Genomic DNA, 26,039 nt, shown 5'->3' on the forward strand with positions numbered 1-26,039 from the left:
AGAAATAGAGTGATAGTTCGAGCAGAAGAAAATCAAGAGATCGAAGTGCTTGAACAGGATCAGAGAGGGTTAGAAGAACGGGTTCAGGAAACAGAAACAGAAACAAAGACAATCGAAAGCCAAAAACAAAATATTCCTGAACAAGGCCAGATTAGCAACCAGGCAGAAGAATTTGATGCTAGCCCTGGAACTAGCCAGATAGGGGAAGTAGAAGAAGAAAGTGGAGAAGAATTACCACAAGATAAAGAGAACAAGAGAATAAGAGAAGAAAGTGAAGTCCAAGTACCGACTAAGAGACTAAAGAAAAGAAACAACCTTGAGCCTAGGTTTGTAAAAAGATTGAGACTAAGGATAAAGACAGTGGAAGAAAAACGTGCAGAAGCAAGAAGAAGTGCTCGGATAGCAGAGCAAGAAGAAGACTCTTCCAAAAGAAGGAGTGAACGAATAAAAAGACAAAACAAAAAGTACAAGTCTCCTGAATGGACACTGGTTTTGGAAGAACTTGAAGATCTTGATATAACTGACGTGAGCGACGGAGAGCCCGTCCCTGAGTACTCAGCTGAAGAAGAAGACGAACCACCGTGAATTTGCACAAAGTAAGCTAGTTGTGTAAAGCCAAAAGAGGGGTCGAGAAAATCCTTCTGAGCCAAAATGTCTGATTCAACAGTGAATGGTAGACCTAGTTGCAGCCGTTTTAAGACGTGTTGCAAGGTGTGTATATGTAGTGTAGTAGTACTGATAGTTATCTGGATAGGATTAACAATTTTCATTCCCTTTGCTGTAAGTAAAGATACTAACATTGTCCCTACTGAAGTTGTAAATACTGACAGTGAGGAGTTAACAACACAGAGTGTAGCAAGACATGAAAGAGCCCTGAGACAAACAAAACAAAACTTAGAAGCATCAGATGAGGGAGGACTACATTATCATGGAGTTAAGAACAAGACACACTTAAATGTTTTCGCAAACTTGTTAATACACTATGTAGAGACTATGGAAATTGAAGATTGCTATGTCTGCATGAAGCTACCTACTTCTGTGGCTGAAGGCGTGACATACCATCACCTGCCATTGACATATGGAATCTCCTGTAGCATTTTAGCTAGTTTATTTTACAAAAGGGGACCGTTACAGTACTATTACTCGAACAATGACGTGATCTTTTCTGAACTTCCTATACGTGGGAACTTGAATCCTGTACATACCAAAAGTGACACCATAAGATATATGGGAGACTACTTTCTGACTATAGGTAACATTGACATAGCAGACGCACACAGAGATAACTTGACTTGTTCTTTGCGTGAGCAGGAAAAGATGTTCCTGAACATGGCAGAGAAAAGAAGAATTAAAATTCAAAAGAAGGCTAATGACGAAAGTCAGAAAAAGCCAAAGTGGGCAGAGAACATGGAAGGCACCTCATCTGGTGGAGCGGGTCCTGCTCTGTTGCTGGATTTTGAAAAGAAAGGCAAGCTATGTCTTCACCGCGAGAAGATTAGCTATTATAATAATGTTTTCATTGGTTCCAGTGAATGCGAACATAATTACAAGGTAATTGGAGGTTGGGGTTTCAAAAATGGGTCAGAGCCTGTGTTTCCTGGAATTTATTATATTTGTGGGGACAAGGCTTATTTCAAATTGCCGGATCACTGGTATGGAAGCTGCTACTTTGGCATTGTCTTCCCGAAAATATACCATGTGAATGGGAAAACTGGAAGCAATGAAGATACTAATGGCTTAGTGCGTAGTAAAAGAGAAAGTATAGGTGAAATTATGGGTAGTATTTTCAGTGCACTGATACCTGGAGTGGGAGTGGTTCTGAACACTCACAGAATTTGCAAATTGTCTACTATAGTAGATGTGCTGTCTACTGAAACAGCTCATGGATTTCTGCTGGTCAATACTGAAATGGTTGCGATCAGATCAATGGTTTTGCAGAATCGACTTGCTCTTGACACCTTATTAGCGAAAGAGGGCGGAGTCTGCCGGATGTTGAAGGCGCAACATTGTTGCACTTATATTCCGGATAAAAGTGTACAGATCAAAAGATATGTGAAAAACATTACTAATTTGGCAAAAGAACTCAAACCACTCGAGGTTGATAGTGCCTGGAAGAGACTGGTAGATGGTCTCTCAAATGTAGGTCATTGGCTTACTAGCATCGGTAAAGGCTTATTGTTCAAAATTCTGATGCCAATTGGTATTATAGGTCTTATTATACTTTCCATTTTCTTATGCTGTAAATACCGCAAGCGCACCAAAAAGCACGAGGTAAATGCAAGAGGAGTGAAACGAAGTGTGGATGAGATTGAATTAGAGGAAGTGAATGATCAGATATACAAAAAGGTGAAGACTTCTCACCCTACTAAAACTGAGAGAGAAAAGTTAGAACGGTTGCTGGAAGAAATAGAACTTTATAAAGTGTGAAAGAAAGTTGGCATCTGGTTCCATTATAATTTGTGATGATAGTAAATATCATCAAAGAGGGGATTGATGAAGCAAAGCTTCGCATATTTTGCGGCTTGCCGAAGTCAAGAACCTCGTTTATGTGTAATAAGGTAACAAGTGTATGTTCTACTAACATTTATGTTTAGTTTAGATAAGGATCGTGAAGCTTGCACATGTGTTTTACTAAAATAATTTACTCGAGTCATCTAAAAATGGCCGCCGCTTGTATTTAGTTACTGCGCATGCGTCAGCCACACTCACGTGTCCTGACGCGTCTGCAGAAGTGGAGGGAAAGTTATGCGCATGCGTAATTCATAGCTGTGCTTATCATGTGGTACTGCTCGTGCCACTGCTCTTGTGACTGTGTCAATGTAGCTAACATTTAAATGCTATAGTTTTTATTTCTTGATGATGAGTCAAAAGTACAAATCCTGTGATGTGTTTTCATAATGACATTATTATGTATTAATTTGTTTTTCGCTTACTTTTTATGTACCGCGGGGAATGGGGTTTGTCTGTGCCGAGAACCATTTTGGAGGTCCTTCTGCGCCTGCGCGACCTGCCAAGGCAGAGCAGACCTTGAATGATGGAACTCAGCCAGTTGGCAGTGATGAGCAAGATGCTCCTGAGAACGACCCGAAAACTCGGCTGAACCAATCACATGTGCTCACAGAGCAACAATGTTAAAGTTGCCATTGTATTTCTGCACCAGTTCTCATGAGAACCCCAATCTAGTTAGGCGGTACCCTATTATGCAAATGTAGGCTTGAAACTCTATGTCGTGATTAGTGTATTACCCAAATCCTACCTTAGGACCAATCCAAATTGAAGGATTCTGACACTTTGCAACATTGGGGGGTGGTACACTGACCCCAAACTGTATATCTACCCTGGGTTCACCTAGTGAACCGTCCGACTTGTCTGGTTTAGCTGACCTGTCACTGACCCAACGCACTCAATAGGTGACTGAAGATACAGAGCGCTGCGAAGCACTCTGTCCGAATTTGACCATAGACTGAGGTTCTACTGAACCTTAAAGTGCTGGCAAAGCACTTAGCTGGGAGTTCGCTGACCCAATCGGGGTCTTGATCGATAGCTGCAGAGCGGGTGGAGCGCAGGCGTTGCTTCCGAACTGTGGGTTCCGGTCCTGTCCTGAAGAGGGTCCTGTCCTGAGGGTTTGCTGTCCTGTCCTGAGGGTCCTGTCCTGATTCCTATTCCGAGGGTATCCTGTCCTGTCCTGGGTGTCCATTCTGCACCTGCTGTCCTTTGAGGGGTATCCTTCCTTGAGGGTTTCCTGTCCTTAACTGACCCGTGGCCAGGGTTTGGTTTCCACACCTTTCTAGGTAAATATTGCTCTGAAACTCTTAAAATCTTGCACCTTCTGAATTTCTAACTTTTGCTTTAATAAAGTTCATCATTGCATATGTTATATTTTCCATGCCTTTCCGCAACGATTGAAAGTCAATTATATATTTTTCCATAAGTTTGTTCCTATGTCTTCTCACTTGTTAGAAATTATATTTTGCATTGCAGTTTGTCATTTTTTGATATGGTCTAGAACTTCATTGCCTAGATTGTTCAAAGGCCCATTCACCTTAAGTGAAGCGTGTTACTCTTTATAGGCCCTCCCATAGTTATTCATGCATAAACTGTCCATGCTTAAACATTTCTGAGATTTTATAGTATTTTCCATCTGCATTTCATATTACATTTGAATGATTACCCTGTCATTATTTCTTTATGCCTATATAATTTACGTTATCTTGGTTATTGATTGCCTTATTTTACTGTACCTCATGCAAGAAAATATTGAATTTAGATAAACATTTTAAAACTTCCAGTTGTCCGTGGTCATTTAAACAGTATTTGAATGTTATTGTTTGGGTTTGCATTTTGCTGCCTTTCTTTTACAGCTAGCTCCCTGATTCATTGTGGTCATTAGGTACCCGCATCGGTGGATGGTAAGTCGGGTGCACGGAAAATTATTAGCAGGGAACACACACACATCAACTTGGTAGAGCTCGTGAAGTCACCCGATCGATGTATATGGTGATTTGAAAATATATGGGCCCTGAAGCCGGAAACGGCAAAAACTATTGTTCGGGTGGCCTCGCGCGCTCTATCACTAGTACTGCCTAATCAGGTATTAAAGGCAGTGCAGGCCCGCCGGCGAAGCCAGTGTGTCGTTGTGTCCCTGCCTCCCGGCCTACACCTACAGGTAACGATGACGTTTGGTACGGGGGGCGCCGGTACTAATTTTACCTGCTGCAGTGCTGCTCCTACTACAACAACAGACTGTTGTTGCCCATGCCCAGCCATTTTCAGGCTTCATTGAAATTTTGGGGAAAAGGAAAGGAGAAAATAACTGGCTGGCTGAAGTAGAGCTCACTGTTTGTGAGTCTACCAGTTATTTCTAATTTCTGATGGAATCTGCGGGGCCGCCCGCCTTGTAATTCCCCAGCGGTAACACCCCTGGCCGGGGCCCCCCAACACTGCATACACACAATTACCGATCAGTCGTCCTGTCCTAGGTTAATGCGAGGTGAGTGAGAGAGTGCACGTGCGTCCAGTGATTCCAGCATCCCCACTCAGCCCATCAGCTTTTTCCATTCTCCCATTCCTCCTTGTGCCCCGAAGCCTTCAAGCCGTCCGCTTTGCCTCCTGTTATTTGGCATTGAAGATTAGGATTACAGCCTTCTGGTCTCCGCTACCCCCTGCCTTTGCCCCTTAAAAACGATTAGCTCCAGTCCACCTAGCCTCTTAAACTTGCTAACTCGAGCTAAGCCGTTATGGTTCAAGGTTTGGCTGCTGCGTTCAAGCCTCCTTGCTTCTTTTGGGAGTGGGTGGGGGTCTCTCAACTGTGAGTAGTGGGGTGGGGTCGTGAGAATCTTGGGAGCAAACTGGTTCGTGGAGGAGTCGGCTACCAAGAGCACGGCCACTGCCGAAGTCATTCCACAGATTAATGTGGCGGATTCCACGAGAAGTTATATGTATAAGGGTTCATGCATGCGAGACCCTGTTGAGTCAGGCATTGTGTGAGGTGTGGTGCACAGTGGTGCTTAGTGGGCGGAGTTTCAGGCTGGTGAACAAGGTGCTAGCGAGGGTAGAGGGGGGCTGTGATTGTGGCCGCAGCACAGAAAGTGTGTCAAAGGGGAGTCGTAGTGGTCTTAACCCCTTGCGTGCTTGTGACGGAACCGTTCCATCACAAGCCTCGGGTGGGCTGTGCTGGTGACGGAACAGTTCCGTCACGGCCCGCTCGCCGCGCCTGCGTGGCGTGAATTCCGCGCCTGTGCTGAGGGTTCTATTGGGCAGGCGGGGCCGTGACGGAACCGTTCCGTCACAAGCACAGCTCACCCGAGGCTCGTGACGGAGCCGTTCCGTCACGAGCACGGGAGCGCCGTGCAGCCCCCTTCCCCCTTAGCACTGCGGCGGAATAGCTGCAGCAGCTAAGGGGTTAAATTAAATACTAAGATTATTCTTGAGTTAAAAGGGCTGCTGGGTCCGTAGTGCTGGCTGGTCAGCATTCTGGTTGGCCTGGTTTCCATTTATTACCCCGTTTATGTGTTTGGCGGTGGCCCGTGTTTACTTTGCCACACTTACCTGTACTCTAACCTCGAGCCTTGGATCTTCTCCAGCCGAGTTGATTCGTCATGAAAACGAATCACAAAAGTCAACGGGAAGAAAATAGGGACAAATAACATCGCCTTCTAATTAAGCCACCAATGCCTGCGCTTATGTCAACAGGGAATCTTGCGGAAAAAGCAAGTAAAACCTCTGCCGAGTGGGGTTGCCCTACTCCTCCCATCCCACTTTGATCTTGGTCATACATTTAAATAATGGTGTGGCACTCAGTCTTTCATCTTTCTGAGGTTGATAGAATTTGTGCCATTGAGTTTGAATAACATTTTTAATTAGGTGTTAAGTCCCGCTCTGGTGAGTAGGTGCTTTACAAACACATGGTGTGATAAAGACACAGAAATGTATTTTAATCTTTTGTTTTTTAATTTTTCAATATTACATTGGCATTGTTCCATCTGTCACATCTTGACCCAGTACTTTTCATACTCGTATCCATTCCCATGACCTACTTTCTTTCCTTTGTCCCATCTTTTTCCTTTCCTTTCTCTCTTCCTCAGCACCTCCAGCCATGCCGCCTTGCCTCTTTCCATTCTTGCTTACTTACATCCTCATTCATTCCCTAGCCTTCATTCCTCCTTTGGTGCATTTCTTTCTTCTTCCTCCATTTGTTCCTTATTTTCTTTTTTTCCTGTTCCTTCCTTCATCCCTTCCTTAATGTCTTCCTTTCTTATCTTCAACCCTTCCATCAGCTTTTCTTCCTCTTTTCTTTTCTTTTCCTTTCTTTTCCTTTCTTTCGATTCATCCATTGCACATCGTTCACTTTCTTTCTCCCTCTATCCCTTCCTTTCTTCTTTTCACATTCTTTTCTTATTTCCTTCTTCGTTCATCCATTACTTACTTATTTCCTCATTGCAGTACTCCCTTTCCTGCCTGCATTTGTTGCTGCTTTCTGTAATATATTCCTTCTTTTATCCCTCCCTTTCTCTTTAGTTTGTAAAACTGCATCAAGTCCTCAAATGACCTTTCCTAAAGATGAATTTTGAGATTTACACACATTCTCTAATTTGAGTTCACTTTTAGGTTATTGTCGCATACTATGTTATATTGATTTGTATAGCGCACAAATGACCCAAGAAGGTATCCAGGCACTTGGGTAGGTATGTAGATGAGAGGCCCGAGTTGTTTATGTGTCTTAAGCTTCTTGTGGAACTTAAGGAGTGAGGAAGTGGCTCTGATGTGTTTAGGCTTGAGCGATAAAGAAAGTGGATGGGGCCACAGAATGAAGTGGGCAAGGCCGGGGAAGTGGGTGTGTCCTCCCAAAAAATTGGAGCACCTGCACTTAATATTTTACAAATTAAGCACTGTAATAGAGGCCTCAGGAGGGGGCCATGCAGCCCCCCTCCTTAAAAAATAATAAATAAATATATGGCCATGCCCTGGGGGATGGGGTCCCCGGGGCCGAAAATGGCCTCGGGAGGGGGGCCATGTGACCTCTTTCCCATTTACTTTTTTATTTTATTTAAAAATAGGGGTCAGGCCCTGGGAGATGAGATCCAGAGGGCCCCAAAAATGGGAAAAGAAGTGGGGCCACACAGCCCCCTTCTGGGAAAAAAAGGGAAAAAAATGGGCATTGCACTAGCGGACCCGCCCCCTCCCTGCAGCTGTAAGTTGGGGAATTAATTCAGATTGAATACTGAGGGTCCCTTGGGGGCCAACTAGCCCACCAGGTACCTCCAGTATGCGCCAGGGAGCTGCATTGCAGAGAGGTGGTCCAAGGCCACGCCCACTTTTGAAAACACTCTGCAATGCAGCTCTGTGGAGATTACTGGAGGTACATGGTGGGCTAGTGAAATGAAATAAGGGTTTTTGTAAAGCGCGTGTATGCCATGGCGTCTTAGCGCTGGACTATCAGAATACAGAATAGAGGGAGTGAACGGATTAGTACAGCTATGTGCTAAAACAGCAAGGTTTTAAGATCCCGTCTAAATTGGAGTAGATTGTTTTGGGTTCTGAGATACAAGGGCATAGAATTCCACAACTTCGGGGCTAGGTATCGGAAACTTCTGCCTCCCCACTTCAACGTACTTACACAGGGGACTCTTAACAGGGATGCCGAGGCAGAACGGAGGTTTCTTGATGGAGCATAGCGCTCAACATATTGTCTGATATGTCCTGGTCCATTTTCTTATAGAGCCTTATGTAGGATACACATGGGGACTTGAATTTAATCCTGTCAATAATCGGGAGCCAATGCAGTTGTTCTCGAATCGCCAAGCTGATGGAACTAAATTTAGGTAGATTCAATAGTAGTCGCGCAGCTGCGTCTGTAGAATCTGCAATTTGTGTATCACACTTTTTTTGGCTCCAAGATATAGAGAATTACAATAATCAATTTTCGACAAAATCAGTGTTGTAACTACCCTTTTCCTGAGAGGCATCGGAATGAAGGGGAGGATTTTCCTAAGGATTTTGATCGTATAAAAACAGGAGGAGGTAAGGCTATTTACCTGGTCAGATAGGGAGATCTAGTCATCCACTATGAACCCAAGGTTTTTTACCTTTTTTACTGTATAAGGATAAGTTGGCCCCCAGGGACCCTCAGGACTCAAGGGGACTTAATCCCCCAATTTACAATGCACCAGGGGGCGCGTTTGCCAGTGGTGCAGGGAGGGGGCGGGGCCTGATATTACAAATGTGCAAACAAACCCCCTGGTGCATTGCAAGTTATTTTGAGAATTTGTTTTCTGTTTGATCAGTCACAGTTTCCTGTTGTGCATATGGTTTGAAAAAGATGTTCACATCAGTGATAATGAGATGCTTATAACAACAAATTACTTTTTCTCAGTCACTATATGTTGATTTATATCTGTGTAACAGTTTTTTGTACCCTCTGAAAAGTTTTTCATTATAAAATTTACGTTTCAAAAAACTTACACCTGTGTGAAATTATCTGTGGCAGATTTGTTCAGATTGAAATAAGTCAATTTAACTTCTTAAATAACTTGATGTAAGCTGCTGTATAGAGCTTGCAACCATTGTTTGCTTAGATATTAGATTGAGCAAAAGAAAGAAAATCCCTTGTAGGCATATTTACCCGCTAATGCACTAATTGCCCAAGCCTACAAGGGGCTATTCGGTTCCCAACTCTCTCTTGTAATAGCTGAAACAAGTCACAGGGTATACAAATATTATTGACCCAGGGACGCACCAATAAAGATATTTGCGTGCCCTGGCCACTATGGGTTTTGAACTTGTAAATGGAGAATGACTTGAAACTAGTTTCCACGTTTATTACTGGCAAGATGTCCCTGTTAAGAGGATGTTTTCTTGTTAAAAGCGAGTGGGAAAATAAACAAGCATTTGCAATACAATAGGTCTCGCATTCACACATATTTGTTTTCAGACATTAGGTACATTGAACCTAGACAGCAACTCCCAGAATGCATTAGGCTGCTAAATGGATATCCAGTACAGGAGTAATGGTCCTATGTTAGACGGGCCTACCCGCCTGCTATTACCAATTTCATACTCAAAATAAAGCTCAGTCACTCGACCTCGTAAAATAAAATGGAGAGTTGACATTTTGGGGCTCGAGTTCGTGACCTTCACCCAACACCAAGAGTCAGAATCTGAGGAGTAATGAACTCAGAGAGCTACCATGTCACCTTTACAAATGCTGCAGAGTTATGCAAACAGCTGGATCTGTTAAACACGTCTGTCCTAATGGAAGGGCGTGCCCTCTCCCACCACACAAAACACGCCAGCCCGGAACTCTAGAGGGGATTCCACGTGTATAATAATGAAACCATGCGGAGGTACTTAATTGAAGCAATCTGCAACGTTTTAAGGGGTCTCATTCTCATTAGTTATTAGGTTTGTATTTAATGATGCAAAATGTCCTGATGCTTGGTTAACTTTATGCCTCTGCTCAAAATATTATCGAAGACGAACGAGTAAAGAACTAACAAGGGTGTGGAAGTAAAAACAGAACAAGTAAGAGAAATTGGTGGAGTGGAAAGAAGTGAAAAACAAAAATGAACAGACTCCATTGAAAAAACTGTAAAAATTAGGTAAATACAAAAAATTGATAGAAAAAGAGTGACAAGTGTGGCAGAGGTGAAGGGGAAAATAGGCAAAAAATAACTAAAAGTCTTGGAGTTTCACTTACAACATGGAAAGGTAAAACATAAGGGTGAAGAACTGGTCGACGAGTAACATAGGAAATAAAAGGAGGATGGGAAATAAAACAAACAAATGTTAGTGAGAGAAAAGTGGTAAAATAATATCATGTCAAATATATTGCCATAAATGTGCATCAGAATTCCCAAAAACCTGCCACAGTGTGGGGTCTGAAGGCAAAGTCTAATTTAGGAATGGGCTCCTAAGCAGGTTTAAAGGGGGCTTGGGTTGGAGGGGCAGTTTTTCCAGTTTTCTCTGGTTCATGCATGATGTGCTGCTCCACTGCAGGTTTATTCTTTGAATTCTGGGATTTGTAGTATTGTACATTCCATTATAAACAGAACTACAAGTCCCAGAATTCAAGGGGAAAACAACCTGCTCATCACACATGGTCCTGAGAAACCTGGCTTATATTGAAAGGGCCCTGCAGACCAGAAGGCCCCCAATCTTTAGCACTCCACCCCGCCGCGTACTAAATAACTGTTAGATAAGGGAGACCCAGGCCCCCCTCTTCACATTCTTCAGGGAAGCCCCATTATTTTACGTTATAGCACGAGCGGAGCGGTTAGCCTAATGAGTATTCCAAAATTATGGCTGTTGACCCAAGGGCTCCTTGTCACGTTCCACAGGGGCCCATCATTTAGCGTTACAGCACAAGCTCTAGGTGAAGCCTGGCTGTACAGAGGAAAGGTGCCCTCACCTGCCCAGTAGGTAGTGGATACTCTCAGGAACCGCTCGCCCGACAGAGACTGCGTTGTTGAGTTTCTAGAGATACAGATATTGCGCTCTATGATCGGATAATCGGCGCCTCTCTCGTAGCTCACTAGCGCCACTCTAAGCCCACCCGCCATACTCCAGCCATGCTGCGGGAACTGCTCCAAACCCCTGCACCAGCGCCCAGCCCTGAAGAGTAGTGTATAGCAGAGCGCAGCCTTACGGATACCCTGAGGCGAGCTGTGCGCAGCCCGTCTCAGCGAAACATGGTACCGGTGCATCTGACGACGGCCATTTTGGACTTTGCCTGTATATGAAAGACAAACACGAGTGCTTGTTTGGGTCAGTGACGAGTGCGCTTTCAATTGTAAATTTCCTGTGCCGTGTTTTTGTCATTCCTGACATTTTTTGGTTGTTGAAAAAAATGAACGTAACACTTAAAATTCGAGGTGCAAAAGACACAGCAGGAAGTCATGGACTCATGCGTGGCGTGCACAATCCCGGGTGGAAGTCAGGCAGGCCGGGGGCGGGACGTCAAGACACACCGGAAGCCCCGGCGGGAGCCTACCCAGCACTGGGACGTGTGGGCAGGAGGAGAAGGGCGGCTGGCGCTAGCGGGGCTCCCGTGAGGTGAGAGAGCCCCGCACCGAAGGAAGAGACCGCCGCCACCTGCAACGAGCCCTCGCATGGAGAGCTGGAGACGAGTACCGGTGAGTGGGGGCCTTTGCTGAGCTGCGAGGGCGGGGGGCATGTGTGTGTGCGTGTGCGGCGGCGGGGGGCTCTGTATGTGTGTGAGCGTGCGTGTGTATGTGTCTTGGAGTCTGTGTGTATGCGTGTGTGTATGCGTGTGTGTGTGTGTTTAAAAGAGGCCGATGACTGGGGGGGGGAGGGGGTGTGTGTGAGCGAGCGAGTGTGTGTCTGTGTGTGTATGCGCACGCATGTTGCTGAGAATGTGGACGGAGCCGACGTGCGCGTTCAAGCAGTCAAATCCAGCAGCAGAAGCGCGTGACTCCCTCCTGTCCCTAATTCCCCCGAGACGGCTGACTAAAGTTGTCGAACTGGAGCATCATATCGGATGCAACTCCAGCTCGACCTAAAAAGAATGCACAGTGCGCCCGTACAGCTTGAAATACCGATATATTTATAACCACATGTTTAAGGCCTGATCATGACCATGGTGAAAAACGTAGTAAGTGCCTTTGTAATTTTGGACCTGCACTTAAAGTCATCTTTTTTTAACACTTTTAGTCTAACAGTATCGAAAGCCAGACTCGAGGAGATGTGCTTCACAAGAACGGCCATAGACAGTAATAATTCATGTGTTTCTAGTACGATACAAACCCTGGGCATTCCAGCTTTCATATTCATGCCAATCAATATCAGAGGTGGGAGTTCGGTAAATCTTTCCAATCCTTATGGTTTTGTAATGCTAACTTCTACCCTCTCTTTTCATTGACTTCATAGTTGTTAAGCTGCTGACACCAATATGGGTGTGGGAATCAAATGTATCACTCTCAACCCATTCAACAGTGATCAGCCGCGGGCCGTGCAGGTAAGATTGGTGGGGCCCATGAGGGGAGGGGTGGATTTCCTCTTCGCCTGCAAGAAGCCTCAACTCCCTGATGAGGCCGCTTCGCACTCCACATCTGAGTGCAAGAGCAGCCGCACCCCTCCCATTGTCATTCTGTGTGCCGACTGCTAAAAAGAAGGGGTTATGGTTCTTTCACAGTCTCACCCTTTCAGAACTGAAACATTTTCAATATTATATACCCGTAGTTGCTGCTTTTTTATGTTATGCAACTAACAACCATTGATAAAGCCAATAGTCCTGACTTGTTATAGGTGTAATGTATTATATATCTGGATGCAATAACAGAAGTAGCAGCATACCAGTCGGGTACCCTACTATACTAAGCATAGATCTTTAGCTACCCTGCTTTAAGCTATGCCCTTAATTACGTCAGACACACCCTTTGGAGAAACCCCCAAGTTTTTTTACCCACTGAAAACCCTGGAAACAACACCATGTCACAGTCATCATGCATGGCTTATGACTTCAGCCCCACCCCTTGCTTTAGGAACTACAACTGGGGTGAAGTTCTTGATGGGCAGCTCTGCAGACAAAGGGTCAGCTCATAATTAACGTGAAAAGGTGTGTGAGTAAGTAAGTGAAGGGATGGGTGAATGGCTGGATGGATTAGTGAAAGGATGAACGGATGAGTGAAAGAGCGAATAGATGGATGAGTGGAAGGATGGTTGAGAGAAAGGGTAAATAGATGTATGGGTGAAATGTTGGTTGTATGGGTGGAATGGAAGATGTATTGGTAAAAGGGTGGATGGATGAGTAAATGGGTGGATGGATGAGTGAAAGGATGGATAGATGAGTGAAAGGGTGGATAATGTGTGGATCGATGAGTGAAATGATGGATGGATTGATGAATTGATAAGTGAAAGGGTGACTGGGTGGATGGAGGAGTAAAAGGGTGGATGTAAGGATGGATGAGGGAGTGAAAGGGAGGGTAGAAAGGCAAATGGATGAGTGAAAGGATGGATGGGAGAAAGGATGGATGGAAGAGAAAGGATGGATGGAAGAGAAAGGATGTATGAGTGATAGGGTTAATGGATGGATTGATGAGTGGATAAGTGGATGGATGGATGGGTGAATGAATGGCTAAGTTAAAAGGGGTAGAGAGAGAAAGGGAAGATGGGTGGTTGAGTGAAAGTATGGATGGATGAGTGAAAGGGAGGATGAGGAGCTGGAAGAAAGGATGGATGGATGGATGAGTGAAATGGTGACTGGATGGACAAATGGACAGATGAGTGACTGGGTGAATGGATGGATGGATGAGTAAGTGAAAGGATAGTTGGATACGTGAAAGGGTAAACAGTTGGATGGATGGGTGAATGGAAGGATGGGTGGTACTGTGGATGGATGAGTGAATGGATGGATGGGGTGAAAGGATGGATGGATGTGTGAAAGGGTGGATGGAGGGATGGATGAGTGAAGTTATGGATGAAAGGTTAGCTGATGGATAGCTTTGGAAAAGGGTGAATAGGTTTGGAAATGGATGGGCACACAGATGGAAGACCAGAATGAACAGTGAAAGACTGAATGATGGATGAAAGAATTAATGGATGCCACACCCCTGGATGACCCAACCCACCATCCCAAACTGACACATGACGACATCACTCGGACTTGAAATGCTGCTTTTGCCTGCCAAAAAGCGGGAAAAAATGTCTTGTGTGGTGCCATGGTACCACAAGAGACATTCCCCAGTTGTGCCGCTGGCCGGCGCTGCTCCCATGCCACCGGGAACCAGTGCGAGCATCCCTCCTCCTGTCCAGAGGCCATGAGAGATGCATGAGGGCACGGCTCTGTGCGGGCCGTATGCGGGGAAAGGTGGGCAAGACAACATAACCTGCACTTGCAGACAACAGCACCGTTGTGACTCATGTCCTTTCCCCCACAAATTATTTTCTTTTAAAATGTTGCACCCCTAAGAATATTGCGCCTGGGGCCCCATGCAAGCTACGCCAATGCCTACCAGTATGGATGAAATCTGACTCTTACACCTTGTAGCTCTCAATGTCTTAAGTAGAATCCCTGTACATTGACTTTCACATTTCTGAGTCATTGTCTCTATATAATATGTGTATTATGTAACGCACTCCGACACCTTGCTGTACATACTTCAGGTGAGTAGCACTGTACAAGAAATTAAATACACATAAGAGAGGGTCCATGTGAAGATGAGGGGCACCATTGTCGGGTGGTAGCAAGGCCAGACTGGAGCATTTCCCTGGGAGACTGAAAAGGTGGGGTGGGCAGTTTTGTTACTGGGTGTGGCACTGCAAAGTTCCTTGTATATCCAGCAGTTTTCGGGCAACAATAAAAGTATCAGGGTAACTCTGGTGACTAATGTACCTGCTGGAGAGAGATGGGAGTTTTGTTTAGGGGCAGTTTTGAATCATCTAAGGTAGCACAGCAGGTTAATAGGCCTGCTCCAAAGAATGTGTACCATGCATATCAAAGAACAGAATTTTATGTTTAGAGCTCAGTAGGTTACTGCTTGTGTCACTGAGATTGTTTTGTCACTGTGCAGCTCATAAGCTACATATGTAATCTAGCACAGTGAGCTATGAACTGCCATCAAAGAACTGCATCCAAGCTGCATGGTACAGGTTACACAGTTATACTTTCTTACCAGTTTTTCACCATCCTGATGTTGCTAAAAAAAGGTTTGTTTGGCTAGTAATATATTCTTATCATTAAATTCAACTACTGTGTTATGTTCTCAATCCAGAGTTTTAGCTTTTTGAGACCAAACACTCTTACAAAATGCCTACAAGTATGGGTGACATGCATCCTACACTTTGTAGTCTCCGTTGCCTTATGTAACATTTCTATACACTAATTTACACACATATGATTCATTGTCTCTGTATGTGTGTGTGATGTAAAGTGCTCCGTCATCCTACACAGGTATGAGAGGTGCTATAAAACAAATGAAATACATGTAAGAGAGGGGCACTGTTGGTGATAGTGAGGGAATCATTGAAGAGCCCCATCAAAGATTGTTGTATCCTGGTGCACAGTTAAGTCATCATTTACTATGCTTTAGAAGTTAATGTGATTGCTATTAAATGACAAATATGTTTTAGAATGCACCATGTTTTCACAAATTTTGTTGGGAGTTGGAAAACAAAGGCTGTAAGCTGTGAGTTTGTTGGTAACACACAACCTTTAATATCTACAAATGAACTGTGCAAATGTTTCAAAACATATCAGCAGTAAGGAAACCACAAATGGACCACTTGTTTGTAATTCAGAAGTGTACTGGAAACAGAGTTTTGATAGGATCAAAACAATCAAGACACTTTACTTGGTGATGTTAAAATGATACATATTTGCCTAAATCACATTTCCACACATTAGTATATGTGCACTATGTAGTTTTATCAGTAAAACTGCATGTTGGCATTTTGCTTCCATTCAATAGAAAATGGTCTGTATGTAAAAGACAGTGCCTCCTTATGTCCTACAAGTATGCCTTAACAGTGTATACCGTTTGTAGTCTGTAGCACACTTCTGTGCATCAATTAGAATCTGCAGTTTACAGCTCACAGAAATGAAACAGCCGAAGCAGTATACTATTTCCAATATAGAGGTAAAATAAAGAGGGCTCATATATGGCTAGCCACTACCCAGGTCATTATATAGTAATGTCAACACCTATCTAATCACTCTGACCCACAATAATACCATAAAGCTCAGGAGTATGCAATTTATTATAGCTCTTGCAGGTTGGTTAATAACTCCCTTTTCCTGCTTAATGCTCGTAACCTCACACAAGACCTGTAAGCTATGGGTCTTATCCATTACTCAATACTGTACCAGCCTCTATGCAAGTCATCACCATATGAACAGAAATAGAATGCTTAAAGCGATCTGACACATAAAGCTGGCCACTCGGATGACTGCTCTCTAGTCCAGCAATGCATGTCCCAATTAGCTACATCCTATGCATGCCGCTTTACATCTCACAGTGTCACTGATGTATCTGTAAAACTTACCTTTTGTCCCAAAGTTTTGTCCTGAGTTTTGACCTTTTGTCCTGAATCTTTACACTCACCATCCTGAATTTGCACCCATGCCAGTTGGTCACCCTATTCTTGAATGCATTAATTTGATACAGATGGAATTTGGTGCTCCCTCATAAATATCAGCAGTGAGCAATGTTAGTTAATGTGATAGATGTCTATATTGTGCTCAAGGCCTTTTCTAGCTGTCCTTGCAAGTAGGAACTTTGATTGCTGTCCCATCCTTTCAGAATCTCTCTGTGTCAAGTCAAAGACGCTTCAAGTCAAGTGGCACACAGCATAATTGAGAAGTTTGCAGGAACACTTAGAACAAGCTCTAAAACTAGATTGCAAGCTGCGTCCATTTCGAAACCATCAGTGGAAAACAGCTCAGCAAGTAAAGTGTTTTTTTCCTGAACTTTCTTTCACACAGATCCACACATTTGTGGCCTTTACCCAGGCCCAAGATCTGCTTGAAGACACTCTAATTTCTCTGGCAAGCAATTATGGATGGAGGGCATGAAATGTTCGAACTATTAAGAGGTGCTCATCCGAGTACAACAATACCACGACCTCAGGGACGACCGAGAAAGCTTCCATCATCTATGAAAATAGGCCAGGTACGTACAGTATAGTATGGAAGTTGCAAAACCAGCAGACACACATTTGAATCCTTGTGAGGTCCATGATTTATCCATTTCAGGGAGTTGGTTTTCGTGTACAACAACCTTAAGACCATCCCCCAATCCATATAGTCCAGCACTTCCTACAGCCTTTTCTCGATACCAGGTAAAACACTAATCAAAAGTCTAAATAATTGGTACCTGTGGGATCATTCTTATGATCGGACTTTACTTATGGACAGTGTGGGTGAAAGTGATTACCTGCTCGGTGGTGAATTTCAATATATGGTACCTGTGCAACCAGGACTGTGTTCAGAGTAAACAGTTCTTACCGAGGTCCTTTGCACCCTGAGATCTGAGTTATCGGTGTGCCTGAGAAATATGTTCTGAGTGATTGATGACCCTGTGTGTTCTCTTCGCCCTGAGAACTGTCGCTTCAGAACTCAGCGCCCATGTTTGCCTTCTGCACTTGAGAAATATGTCATAAATGTTTATTGACCCTATGGGCCCTCTGCACACCAAGGGCAAGATGTACAACCCTTACATTTTGCGACTTGCAAATTGAGAATTCAGTCGCTTTGCGACTCATTTGTAAGTCGCAAAATGCAATGTGCAACAGTGTCACAGACACTGTTAGCGATTCCCAATGAGGTCGCAAATTGTATGCCTCATCAATATTCATGACGCAAGCGCAATTTGCGAACCCATTGGGAATGGCTACCACTCCCAGAGATGGTGGCCTGTTGGGGTCAGGAGACCATCATGTCTGGGACTGCTGTTTAAATAAAACAGTTTCTTTTAAAAAAAACATGCAACCCGTTTTCCGTAAAGAAAAACGGGATGCATTTAAAAAAGAAAAAGGAAACTTTTCTTGGATCAATGCCTGCTCTAAAAAAATATTTTCTCACACACTCACAAAAGGGAAGGGATCCCCTGGGGAGCCCTTCCCGTTTGCGAGTAGTTTAGTACCTACTTGAAGTAGGTGGTAAACTGCGAGTGTTTTGCGGCTACAAATGCCGTCACAAAACAATAGTACATGGCAGTGAGTCTCGCTATTAGAAAGGGACGCCCCTTCTTAATAACGAGAGTTGCAAACTGTATTTTGCGAGCCAATGGCTCGAAAATAGCGTTTGTACATGCCATTACCCTTTTTCGCAGTCGCAAATGGGCCGATCTCCTGTTTGCAAGCGCAAAAAAGGGTCGTACAGCTGGCCCTAAGAGTTTTGTCTTGAGTGCTCACTGCCTCTCAGCACCCCAAGAAAGGGGTCATGGGCGGCTTGTGCCTTGCGTAAAAAATGTACACTTAAAACTGTGTTGCGACTGATTAGTACAGCTATACATCCTCTGCATCCAGAAATCTGTATCCATTGTGACTTTTACCCCTGTACATCATTGCCACCTGGAGATTTGTGTCCCTAGTGATCAGCCCCTATACACCTTTGTACACTAGGACATGTGGTCATATTAGCATGTACCACTGTAAACCCACTGTGCCCTTACAATTCCGCCCTGGATTCGCGGCACACTTGTGGTTCACCAGGATCCTTTGTGATCCGTGGCATACAAAGAATTCATAATAACAAAAAATCTATACAAAGAATTCATAATCATCAATCCGCCTGCATGATTACATCTGATTACTTTGGTAACGAATCCCTTAGAACTAATATCTTCATAACAAGCACAGCGTTTTTCTACCCATTCAGTAACACTATCATCTTCCCAGGCCCTATCCCCAGCTTTAAGCCATAAACCTACCTGCTACCTTAGCCCTTCCCTATGCCTTTCACTAATACAGGCATATATGGTTCATCTATTACTAGATTTTAACCTTAACTCCAACCCTTGATGAAAACCTACCCCTTGCCCAGATCTACTCTAACCCTTAGTCTAACTCTCACAGTAACCCCTACCCTAAACCTAATCATTACAAAAGTCCTATTCCTAACCCTAAACGCAATCCTTACCCTATCACCTACACTTACCTCAATCCACACCTTACTATTTTTAAAACATATTTAACCTTTCACATCGATGATCATTTCAGCATTTGTTTTGATGACGTTCTATCTATTCATTTTGGAGGATCATTTGTTTTAGATATTGTTATTTTTGGCATTATTTGAACCCCCCACATCTGTGCCCTGAATGATTAGTGATATTGTACGCCCTTTCCACAATAAAATCCATGTGCTCTGTGATATAACAATCATGAGATTTGGACGTGTTGATTAGTACATGGCCCTTTGCGCCCTTATGTCCCTGCGTCTGAGTTATGACTATCCCTGTGTGCCCTCTGCACCTCAAGTATTGTGTCTTGAGTGATAAGTACTGATGAGTGACCGTGCAATTGTGAGTGCAACCTTGAGTGATCGGTGCTTATGAGTGCCCTCACCCTCCCAAGACATCAGTCTTGAATGATTGGTGGGTCTTATCAAGAGTTGGGAGGTGATAGAAAAACCTCAAATTTGAAAACAATATGATAAACCCTTTTTTGGGAGATCACAAGGAAAATACAATTTCAATGGGGGATTTTTTGCTAGTGGAGAATTCTCCAATTGTAGCTTTACCACTTCCCCCACAAACCTAAGGATTGTCTTCCACTTGGTGCTAAGACATGACTTCTACTTGGCACTACATAGCCTCAGCAACTACTCTTCCCCCCTTCTTTTATACAACCATACTTAGGATCCTTGACTAGTCTCTATTCCATACATCAGATCTGACTTTCCCACACTTTCACATTGACTTTCGCACACCTCCTTTACTTTCTACAAACCACCCTCCTTCATCCAAATTCATTACACCTCTGTGCCTAAACAATCTACTCATTCTGGTGACAGCAAAAAAATAAATCTCCCACATAAATGTGACTGACCTTTATTCTCCCCCTCACCACTCATTGCATTCATCACAAAAACATGGATCGCTCAGAAAGACACTGCTCCATTCTACAACTATGTCAACTTCATTTACTCACTAAGAGCAGCACACCGTGTGGCTAGTATTGGAATTCACTCTAAATTATCCCTTAACTACTTGCCCTACCCACAACCTGACTTATGCCCACCATCTTTTGATCTCATTGTCATAACACTAGTCACCCTGTTGTATGGCATTTTAGGATCCAAGCGAAATTTCCCGATTCATGCCCTTATATAGGTACAATTCACATTGCCCTAATATAGGCATAGAAATCATACCCATATTTAGACATAGCCCATGCAGTCCAAATACAGGCATGGCAACTTCCACCCGTACCAAAACGATTTCTTGGAAAATCGGCATAAGCAGTCAGGGACCTCCCCTTGATTTGTCCAAGAACTCATGGAGTTTACAAAGAACTACTATTCCGTTGAGGTTCTTTACTGACGTTATTATGCCCGACTTTACGTCAAACTAGGCACCTTCAAGGTATAAATATGCCTTCCCTTGCTCTAGCAAGACACGGTGGTTCGGAGCAGTTCGACTATCTACTTGCCCGACACAGCTCGCTACAGCAAGTGCCGAAGAAAGCCGACCCTCCAGCTGACGCACTGATCGAGAAGCTGTCCTTTCTCTCGCTGAGAATCCAGCTCCAGTGTTTCCAAGCTCCCCTCGTGGGGTGTTGGGAAATCGAGTCCCGAGACAGAGATACCAGACCTCCTTCATTCTAAACTAAGGTATGGAGCTGATTAGACCCTAAGAGAAATCTTGGATAGATTCCAAACCTATACTAGACAATACTTACTCCCTCCCGCGTACTAGACTGAGGTTAGGTACATTGGGGTAGGCGTATTTTAGAAGCACCAGTTGAGTACTTTTAGCCTGTGTTATTTATGTATGTACTTTTATATGGTTTAGAAACCATACAATGCTTTTACAGTATTATTTTATAATTCTATTCTTGCTGTATGCATTATACTTTGCAGCCAGCATTACGATTGTAACAGTTCACTTTACTTGCATGAGAAAGAAGACTGTTCAATAAATCCTTTCATTGAAAACGCCTATCTCTCTATTTCTCTGCATCTCTGTTGAAACGAAGCATGCACAATTGACTGAGTAAAATATTTATCTATTGTTTCCACCACTCTAGAGATATATATTTCTTATTCTTGGGAAACAAAGTTGTCATGTTTATGTGGTTGTCAGAAACTAATCCCTTCTTGTGAATTCGAGAAAGTTTCTAGTGACCTCTGAGCTAGCTGGCACTCACAATTATGTTTAATATATTTGATAGAGACCTAGTAGACATAAGTCCTACGTCAAATCTATAGGATATATTATTCCAATGCGCAGAGCCTATTGGGAATATAGGAACTACACTACAACCCTGATAAATGCTTATATCATCACACTCTATCACTATTCTTCTGCTACAAATATATTTTATGATAACCCTAACTTAATTCTCCACTCTGCACTAGCCTAGACTAACCTCTGATCCTTGGCAATTGCAGCAGTGACATGAGAAACACCTACAGACCACACTGCTCAATCAGTTTCGATGTTGCCATTTTTTTATCTCCACAACACACCTACACACCAATCACTCCCACAGGAAAACGTTGTCCCCATCCTACTTTCCTCCTCACTCACCCATTCATTCCAAAAATCGATCCCTCATTTTCTGACCACTTCCTAATCCAGCTGTAACAACATCTTACATTGTCTATTAACAAGACCCCCAACTCCATGTAGAGATGTCTAGCTTTTACTTTACTTTACCCTGCTCTTGATAAGACAGAAAGCATGGTTTCCTTGTTTTACCAACGTATGGGCCAGATGTACGACCATTACATTGGGCAAGTCGCAAATTGCAACGTTTTGCGACTCACAATTTGCGACTCGCAAAATGGAATGTACAAGAGTGTCTCAGACACTGTGTGAGATTCCTAATGGAGTGGCAAATGACCTGCCTCATCAATATTCATGAAGCAGGTCGCACTTTGCGACCCATTAGGAATTGCCGGCACTCGCAGGGATGGAGACCTGCTGGGGTCAGCAGACCACCATGTCTGTGATTGCTTTTTCAATGCCTAAAAAAGGGGAAGGGGGGACAAGGAACTGGATATAGGTCCCGTCAGTGACAGCACGACCACACACTCCTAATTAGGATGGATCCATTCAAAAATTATCTGATAGTAACAGCCACCTGCCATGGAGGCTCTTACCAAACAGAGCTACCAAGTAATAGCTACCTGTCTTGAAGTCTATTAACAACTCTGGCCCCAATCATGCACTAAACGTGTTATTATTATAAAAGGCCCGCACGCCACACAGCAGTTCATAAATAGGTGCCCCTCTCGCTTAGGACTCTAGTCATTGACAGCTCATAATTACATTTTAACCACTTTTACACTGCTGAAAACGTATTTAAACACCATTCCAAGGTGGCCCCTTCATTTATGGCCGTACCCGCCTTTTTACAGGTCTACGCACACGTGACCATCACATCACGACCGGTGTATGCGCAGCCACACCCCACCTCCTCACCACTCAGAGAGCACAAATACCAGAGTATTCACACACCCTGCAACCTGGTGAGAGGTCAGGTAGGTTCAAGAACCTGTCTTCACCTACAGAACTGTAAGTATGAACAACTGCTGCACCCCGCATGCTCTGGCTACATACTTATAAAGAACAACAATTCCCAACAGGTGTCAGTTCAAGGCAATTAAATGATGTATGCAATCAGCATTACATGAACAAGAAACAAGGAGGCTCATATGGTTTAAAAGCTTGTTATTCACAAATTCAGAGGAGGGTGTTTCACATGGAAATACAGTTAGGCAGCACTGTACAGAGAGAATCATGTGACAACCCGAGGGCACTTGGTGAGTGGTGATATATACAATTGGTGAAAGGTGGAGATGCAAGTGCTGAACGTGAACTGCGTGAACGGCGCAAAGTGACAAAGGAATTATACAGTAATGGCTCCGCAGGATTAAGTTATAGTCACTTAAATCATGGAACAAACAATTTTACAGGAGCCAAAAACGTTAGATGCGCCATAAAATTGCGCTGTGATGTCGACGGCGTTTCGATCCCAGTGGTTCGGGATCGTCATCAGGACAGGGTTGTCGAATTTCGGGCAGTGCTGTGGGGAGAAAGGTCGAATCAAGCAGGATAATGTACGGGCGACATGACTGGTGGTGGGGTGGCTGGGGCTGGTTGGTAGCGGGTGGTGGGGAAAGGGGGGGGAAGAAGGAGGGATGGTGCACGCATGCAAGGAGGTGAGGAGCTGCTCAAGGGTGGGTGTCATGGGATTGGGGGATGTACACAGGTGCCTGGACAGTGTCAGTGGATAAGGGTGTGGGGGCCAGTCAGATTGTGATTGAATTGGTGAGCAATCACGCATCGGGGTGGCGGAAAATCAAGTGGTAAGGAGGGTGAGGCGTGACTGGTAGATAGGCGGCGGGATCCAGGAGAACGACGCTCGCTTAGTGTTGGAAAGAGGAGGGCGACGTAACAAGGGGACGTGAGGGGATGAGGATCTAGGTATGGCAGTTGTGAACTACTGGGCTGAAGGGGTTAACCCGTGGGTGGGGCAAGGTGCTCAAACATACTTGTGCACGCAGTAACAATAGCGTGTCAGAAATTCGACAACCCTGTCCTGATGATGATCCCGAACCACTGGGATCGAAACGCCGTCGACATCACAGCGCAATTTTATGGCGCCTCTAACGTTTTTGGCTCCTGTAAAATTGTTTGTTCCATGATTTAAGTGACTATAACTTAATCCTGCGGAGCCATTACTGTATAATTTCTTTGTCACTTTGCGCCGTTCACGCTGTTCACGTTCAGCACTTGCAGCTCCACCTTTCACCAAGTGTATATATCACCACTCACCAAGTGCCCTCGGGTTGTCACATGATTCTCTCTGTACAGTGCTGCCTAACTGTATTTCCATGTAAAACACCCTCCTCTGAATTTGTGAATAACAAGCTTTTAAACCATATGAGCCTCCTTGTTTCTTGATCATGTAATGCTGATTGCATACATCATTTAATTGCCTTGAACTGACACCTGTTGGGAATTGTTGTTCTTTATACTCCACACCCATCCCGACGTGGTCTATGGGTTTTACTCCTGTTGTTCTTACACATACTGGCTACATACTTGTCATAGATGCAATGAGTAATACTGACATTTTCGCACAGATTGCGACGGCCAATACCTCTGCCATGACTTATGGGACACTATGCACAAATTTAGTAGGTAAGCGGTCACTCCATACTTACCTTAGACAGCACAGTGTGATTTAAGAGATTTGCCATCAAAAGCAAACACAAGGTAATGATTGACAGAGCACTGAAACTTTTCAAACACTCACCCCAGTCACAGATCTGGGTTGTATCCATCATCGTTCTTTAGCTCACTTCGCCACCCCAGGTTCGACCCAGCAATGTGCTAATTAGTCTTGACCCTGTGCCTCATGGGAACAGTCCAGCCTAAACTGCCAAGCCAGGTGTTTGCTTTGTTCGCCCTAGGTTGGGAAGGTATGCCCAGACGTGGGTCCCTTGCTCACTTTGCCACTGGATTAAAGCTAGCCTGGCTGATGAGGGGTGTTACCCTGAAACCGGTCCCAGGATGCTTGTTTCCTGTCCAGGAAGACTTGGCTTGGCAGTTCGGTCTGGACTGTTCCCATGAGGCACAGGGTCAAGACTGATTTGCATATAGCTGTGTCTGAACTGGGGTGGCAAAGTGAGCTAAAGAACGATGATGGATTCAACCCAGATCTGTGAATGGGGGTGAGTGTCTAAAAAGGTTCAGTGATCTGTCCATCATCTCCTTGCATTTCCAGTCACATTCTTCAACTTGTTGTACTGCATGAGCACTTTCACTTTGCACGCATAGAGTAGCCTCCATTATCCTGTATGTAAATATCCTGAATGTACAAATGCTTCAATACATGCAAGTAATGTAATTCAAATAGTTCTGGTTGTGTATTTTTTCCATATGGTTTATATGTCTCTGTATGTCTTTCTTTAAAAATATTCTTTCTTTATATAATTGGCTTTTTAGGGGACTCATTCATCAATCATACAGTTACTAAGCAACTGTTTTTTATTTTTTTAAACTGTCGTTCTGCCCAGACAAGACTGTGTGTTTGTGTAAGTAGCAACAACCTTAGACTGCCAAGGTGCCATGGTAAAACTTTGTCTACATTTCCATGATCAGAAATTTATTTTCATGTCTCACAGAATGGATTCTGCCAGTAACCTGCACTGTGGCACAAATTGAAAGTACATGGCCACACTGTACATCGGGCAGTGCCATACACACTGACTGGCTATTAGAAGTCACGCCATCTATGGCCTCTCTTCCTCCCTGAGTGGGGGAGTTGGCTCCACCCCCATTTGCTGCAAAAGCACCAGAGGTTGTAGGTATGAGGCAGGTAATGGCATTGGCACCCCAACAACTGAGTCTCAGAGTGACCTCCTTCCAATGACTGTCCACTTTAGGTTTTATTTTGAGGGCAGTTTTGAGGGGAAATCCCATTTCAAGGACTATAATCCAAAGTCTGTGCAAGCAAACTTTGTCACATGTAATACTTTTTACCTCAACAATTTTACAAACGTTTAATAACCTTCATTGCACAGAAATGACACAAGCAAAAGCTACAGAAGTGCACACACACACACACACACACACAGAATATTTGCAGCATTGCACACCTCCTCTCATACACATGAGAGGTACAGCACATGCAGCAGCGGTGCAACCTGAAGCACGCGCCCTCACATGCAAACACATCTGTCCCAGCGAGGGTCGTTGCAAGCTTACCTGCTTTTGAGCATCTATGAGTTCCAAACTGTATGATGTCAAAGTGATTACACAGTATCATAAGGCCCTGTGATGTCAAGGTTAGTGTGGTGTCTCGGGGAGAGAGATAATGCCCCCCATCAGCAACCACTAGCTCAAATT

This window comes from Lissotriton helveticus, chromosome 7, assembly GCF_964261635.1.
Source record: "Lissotriton helveticus chromosome 7, aLisHel1.1, whole genome shotgun sequence".
Taxonomy (NCBI): domain Eukaryota; kingdom Metazoa; phylum Chordata; class Amphibia; order Caudata; family Salamandridae; genus Lissotriton; species Lissotriton helveticus.